This window comes from Geotrypetes seraphini, chromosome 17, assembly GCF_902459505.1.
Source record: "Geotrypetes seraphini chromosome 17, aGeoSer1.1, whole genome shotgun sequence".
Lineage (NCBI taxonomy): Eukaryota > Metazoa > Chordata > Amphibia > Gymnophiona > Dermophiidae > Geotrypetes > Geotrypetes seraphini.
This window is the reverse complement of record NC_047100.1, coordinates 5,678,023-5,684,212: the sequence shown is the minus strand read 5'-3', so window position 1 is coordinate 5,684,212 and position 6,190 is coordinate 5,678,023. Positions and strand designations below refer to the sequence as shown.

Genomic DNA, 6,190 nt, shown 5'->3' with positions numbered 1-6,190 from the left:
GACTCAGGTTGCTTGTAACCTAGTTTTAGAACTAGATAAGGGAACCCCCCTAATTATCTGTACTGAATTCAAAGTATGGGCCTCAGAGCAGATCACAACATAGCTTTAGTCCATTAAAACTACCTATTGTCCAAAAGTCTTTTGAAAAGTCTTACAGAAGACTTCTATTATTAGTGACAGATAAATCAGCTATTAGGCATCAGCGCATAAGAAGAATCCAAGATTTATTAACCATCAGGCACCAGTGAATCACCCAATGAGGATGGCAGGTGTACAGCCATTCATATCTCACCCAGAGTTGCCAACACCATGTAAATTTATGGACTGGCCATAGAAACAGACCCAAAATGGACCTTCTGTAAGATCCATAAACATCCCCAGACTGCTCATAAATTTATGGGAATCCTGTTCACATCTCTGTCTATACTGTCTCTGAGGGAAGTGGAACTTGCTCAGCTACTGCCCCACACCAGAGTGCAGCTCAGTCAATCTTCAGAGAGAGAGAGCGAGAGCCCTTCTTTCTGAGCAGCTGATCTGAGAGACATTTTAATGACAGCCAGAAACAAAGTTGAATTCTTATCAGTAATAGAAGACATTAAGGAAGGCACTGACAGGGCTTTGTAAAGGGGAAAGAGAGATGGGCAACTACCAGGGGAACCAGGCTTGGTGGGTACCAATCAGTTCATTTTTTTCTAGCAAAAAAGAAGTTCTGCCAGTACTCAAAATCCAAGACATGAGCTCTTTTATTAATACTTGCGAACCATGAGCCATTTTTATCAATGGAAAAGGTGCCAGTCAAAAATGACTTCTTTGTGACTCTGCATAGCACTGGAATGGAAAACAAAGATGAAAATGTTATAATGCCTTTGTATAGCTCTATGGTACAGCCGTAACTTGAATACTGTGTGCAGTTCTGGTTGCCATATCTCAAAAAAGATATAGTGGAATTAGAAAAGGTACAGAGAAAGGCAATGAAAATAATAAAAGATTTGGGACAACTTCCCTATGAAGTTTGGAGAAGAGATGGTTCAGGGGTGATATGATAGAGGCCTATAAAATACTGAGTGGAAAGGGTAGATGTGAAACGCTTGTTCACTACTTCCAAAAATACTAGCTAGGTACTTGGGACCTTGGTTGGCCACTTGATGGATCTTCAGTCTGCCTGGTATGGCAATTCTTAAGTTCTTATGTTCTTCTTAGAATATCCTCCAAAGTTACTGTCTTTCACTTGATGGACCATTGGTCTGACCCAGTAAGGCTCTTCTTATGTTCTTATGTCTTGTTTTGAACTATAAAGTGCATGTAATTTGTTTACCAGTGCACTTTATTTGTATACAATGGCATAAGCAGTGATGGATTTAATCTTTCAGCTGTCCCTAGGCATTAGAACAGTTGGCCGCTTCTTGTCAGCTTGGAGGGAGGGTCTTCCTTCATTGCCATATGAACTGGTTAGCTATGAGGCAAAGAAAAAAACAGTAAGTGAGGATGAAGATCAATGACAATAAACCAGCAGTATGGTGAAATAAAATTTATTAATTTGACACAAACCAGACATGGCCATGTTTCGGCAGATACTTGCATCAGGTATATGTTTTCTTAAACTAAAATCAAAACAGATATAACTTAAACTTATAGCAAAATAATTATATCAAAGTAGAACCATACTGATGAAAAAAGTAGGCCCTCCCCCTTTTATGAAGCTGCATTAGCATTTCTATTTATTTATTTATTTTCAAACTTAAATCTCAAGTATTACACTTGTACAGAAAGCAATCATAGTGCACATAATTTGATTTTAGAAACATTCAATAGGGAAAATAAATTTTAACTATTTATGCTCAAGTCCTCCTGTAGATCCAAGATTTTAGAAACAGCAAAAATAAGAAAAAGAAAAATACGCAAATGTATATTAAAGGACGTTATAGACTATAGCGCTGAGAACAAGGTTCCATATTTAAATCAAATTCTATAGGGCTCAAGATTTTTCTCCCTCCAAAAGTTGTCAATTGATATGGTTCAAAGAAAACGTATTTAACAGAACGGGAACACACAATCTACTTACAAGGATGTCTCAAATAGAAAGTAGCTCCCAAGGATAGGGAGAAATTCATGATGGCGCTTTTGCATCTCCTGTGAAAGGTCAGGAAACACCTGTATTTTTTGACCAAGAAAAACTTTTTGTCTATTTTTAAAGAAAAGTTTTAACAACCATACTTTATCTATCGGAAGAGCTACGGTTATTATCAGTGTGGCAGGCAGTGCTACCTCTTTATCAGACGTCTCTAATAATTCTGATACATTCATTGGCTCTTGATCTAAAGATCTTTTTTGCTGTTGATTATGATTTTTGTCAGGTAAATAATACACACGTGAAAATCGCATTAGCATTTTTTATCGCTGGCTGTGGCAGTAAAAACTCCGACACTCATAGAATTCCTATGAACGTCATAACTTTTACCACTGTGGCTGGCGATTAAAAAATGCTAACACGGCTTCATAAAAGGTGAGGGGGGGATGGAAAACATGAATACCATTATGAAATAGTGAGCTAAACCTCAAGAATTAAAAAACAAAACAAATACATATTTTGAATTTTTAAAAAAATTACATATAAAATTCCAAAGCCATCATATATCATTATCATTATCTATATAATAAAACCGTAGGCGGCGCTTGCGCATTCTTATCGGCGTGCTTCCATGATCCGTATGTCCGTGGCCGCCAAGAGTGCAGCTTGCCCCGCGCTTACTACGGCCCCACGCGCAGCTGAGTTCGGCACGGCGGTTTCCCCAGATAGGGGAAGTCGAACATCTCACTCCCGACGCGCAGCTGAGTTCGGCACGACGGTTTCCCCAAATAGGGGAAGTCGAAAAATTCACTCCCGGCTCTCCTCGGCACGGCGGTTTCATCAGATAGGGGAAGCTGAACAGCTCACTCCCGCCTCATGGTCCTTCCGCCGCTCCTGTTCACAGCGGCCTGCACGTCAAGGACTCCTCCCCCCCCATCCTCCCGCAACAGCCGCTACTGCTCATGTTCAAAGCGGCCTGCTGAGGTTCGCGGCCGGCTGTAGCGAACCTCTCAGGCCGCTCTCCACATGGTAGCACGTTCCCTCTGACGCGATCGCGTCAGAGGGAACATGCTACTGAGGTGGACAGCGGCCTGCGAGGTTCGCTACAGCCGGCCGCGAACCTCAGCAGGCCGCTTTAAATAGGAGTGGCAACGGTGGCAAAAACCATGGATGCACAGGCACATCTAAGCGCCAGCTCCTCCCGAACTCGCCCGAACTCACACACACACCTAATTGTCAGCTCATTTGAAGAGCCCGAACTCACAGCCACACCTAAACATGCAGACCAGGATCGTGGGAGGATGCGCCCTGGCAAGTGGTGCACAGGGACTTGAGAGGGAGGGAAATTGGCTGGGGAGAAATACAGGCAGACAGCTTTGTGATGTTCCCAGAACAAATGTGGCAGCTCAACCCAACCTGAATGCAAGTAAAGAGGTATGTATGTTCTTCTTTGCTTCCAGAGTTGTCAAAACAAATTTCAGACACTCACAGAAGGACAGGAACACTGGACAAGGAGAGAGAGACACACAGACACTCACAGAAGGACAGAGGGCTAAAGAGACAGATTAAAAAAACAAACAAACAAAAAAAAACACCACAGAAGACAAGGACAGAGAGACACACAGACACTCACAGAAGGACAGGGGGCTAAAGAGACAGATTGAAAAAAAAAAAAAAAAAAAATACAGTGGACAAGGAGAGAGAGAGACAAAGACACTCAGAATTTCTGGACAGGGATCTAAAGAGACATTGAAAAAAAAAGCACATGAAACACTGGACAAGGAGAGAGAGACACACAGAAACTCAGACTTATACAGATTTGCAGAAAAAATGGACAAAAAACCAATTTATTAAGCACAAAGTATGCAACAAATAGAAAAAATATAAAAACTTTAAATAAATCAACCATACGATGGATATTAAAGCTCTCACATTAAGTTTTCAGTAATTTTCACATATATTCTAGCACCCGTTAATCTAACGGGCTTAAACACTAGTTACTAAATATCAGTACGAATATCGCTCGCATTCTTATGGGTAGACTGGCATTTAGCTAATAATGCTTGATAAAAGAGGGGAGATAGTCATTTAACCTCCCCTTTAACAAAACTGTGAAAGTGGTTTTTAGCACATGCTGGCGTGCTGAATGCTCTGCGCTGTTCCCAATACTCATAGAGGTCAGGAGCAGCGCAGAGCCACTTCCGCGGTTTTGTAAAAGGGGGGAGGTAAATTAATTAGAACTTATAAATCCAAATTAAAATGATCAAAAGATATCACTTACTAAAGGGACAGATAAAAAATAACAATTGCAAACATATAAGTGATTCTCTTGAATTCAACCTGTATGTATTTCAAAATAGTTCACAAAACAAATCAAAGTGAACACAAAAGACCTACAAATTTAAGATGCTTCAGCCCCTCTCTCCTTAAGTCAGCTGATAAAATGCATTGAGTTAGTCCAATAAAAAAGGTATTACTTTATTTCCTTTGGATTTTTTTTTCTTTATATTACCTTAAGTCAGCTTGACAGGCTGTTCCTCTGCCAATCATTTTCCACTGAAAAAGAGATCTGATCCTTTTTTCATACCCGTAACCCTGAGCAAAGTGGAAAATGGGATTGGAAACTGAGCTGAAACCAGGATTCAACCAACTTCAAAACAATTAAGATACATTGCAACAAAGCACACTTGTACTGTTGGCATTCTAGCAGCAGATAATGTAATTGGGTTGCAACCTATGAATTTTGCATTTTCCATCATCTCATACTGTGCACATAGACACAGAGACTCCACAGCAGATAGACTGGTAAAGGTGCTCCACACAGAGACTCCCTTTACTGTATGGACAGAAAGCTTTGCAGTGGCCTTTACAATATTATGGAGTTTAAAAATTAACTAGAGCTGGGTACTTAGAACTGAACTGAACTGTTCATGCAGAGAGAGACAAAACAGTTCTTGTCTAGAAAGGAAACTGATCTGAAAACTGTTACCATTGTCAGAATGCACCAAGTGTGTTCTGCTGATGGATTTCTGGGATATATATATATAATTTTTTTTTACTAAACGTTTTACAACATAGGTGGAACCTTCATCTGAATTTTATTGTCTTTTAAACAGAAAAAGTTATCAGCCTTACATCTTGATTCAATGCCTATGTTTTGCATATTTTCCCTTGAACATTCATACCCACGGGACACTCCCTGGGGACATCATGGGGACTCTCTTACACTAAAACAATGTACAGCGTCTGTTCCCTCGTAGACCAGGTGCCAACAAGTCTGAGTCCTGCTTAGCAAATGTGACAATTACAAAGTGACTGGCAGGGAAAGGTAACTGCTTCATTGCGTTGTATCAAACTTCTTTTCCAGGAAAGCATTTTCATTCTGGTGAGCTAATGCTCAGATATCTGGTGCTATTTATTAGCAAAAAAGCACAGGTAAATAACACAGTAACAGTGTTGGAAAACAGCCCTCAAATGCTGGAAACTAATATCATAAGAACTGAAATACTGGGACAGACCGAAGGTCCATCAAGCCCAGTATCCTGTTTTCAACAGTGGCCAACCCAGGTCCCAAGTACCAGGTGGAATCCCAAAGAGGAGCAACATTCCAGAGCTGAGAATGTGGTGTCATAAAGCCTCATTCCACCAATGCCTAAGAGCCAACCTCATCAGTGATGTCACAATGGCTTGATTGTCCTATACTTAGCGAACATAAGATCATAAGAATTGCTGTACTGGGACAGACCGAAGGTCCATCAAGCCCAGTATCCTGTTTTCAACAGTGGCCAACCCAGGTCCCAAGTACCAGGTGGAATCCCAAAGAGGAGCAACATTCCAGAGCTGAGAATGTGGTGTCATAAAGCCTCATTCCACCAATGCCTAAGAGCCGACCTCATCAATGATGTCACAATGGCTTGATTGTCCTATACTTAGCGAACAAAAGATCATAACAATTGTTTTACTGGGACAGACCGAAGGTCAATCAAGCCCAGTATCCTGTTTTCAACAGTGGCCAACTCAGGTCCCAAGTACCTAGCTAGATCCCAAGTAGTAAAACATAGTCTTCGGAATATTTTTAGATTCCTCCCTTTCTTTCCATTGTCAGGTAAACCATCTAATCAA

At 40.8% G+C, this 6,190-nt stretch overlaps 1 long non-coding RNA gene across 1 annotated transcript; it reads right to left on the bottom strand.

Annotated features, from left to right (window-relative positions):
* Positions 1-1,116: 1,116 nt before the first annotated feature.
* Positions 1,117-4,658, bottom strand: LOC117351145. The gene is made up of 4 exons (XR_004537342.1): positions 4,581-4,658; positions 2,063-2,151; positions 1,549-1,601; positions 1,117-1,453 (listed from the first exon to the last, which is right to left on the bottom strand). It is a non-coding gene; the product is annotated as an uncharacterized LOC117351145 (long non-coding RNA).
* Positions 4,659-6,190: the final 1,532 nt, after the last annotated feature.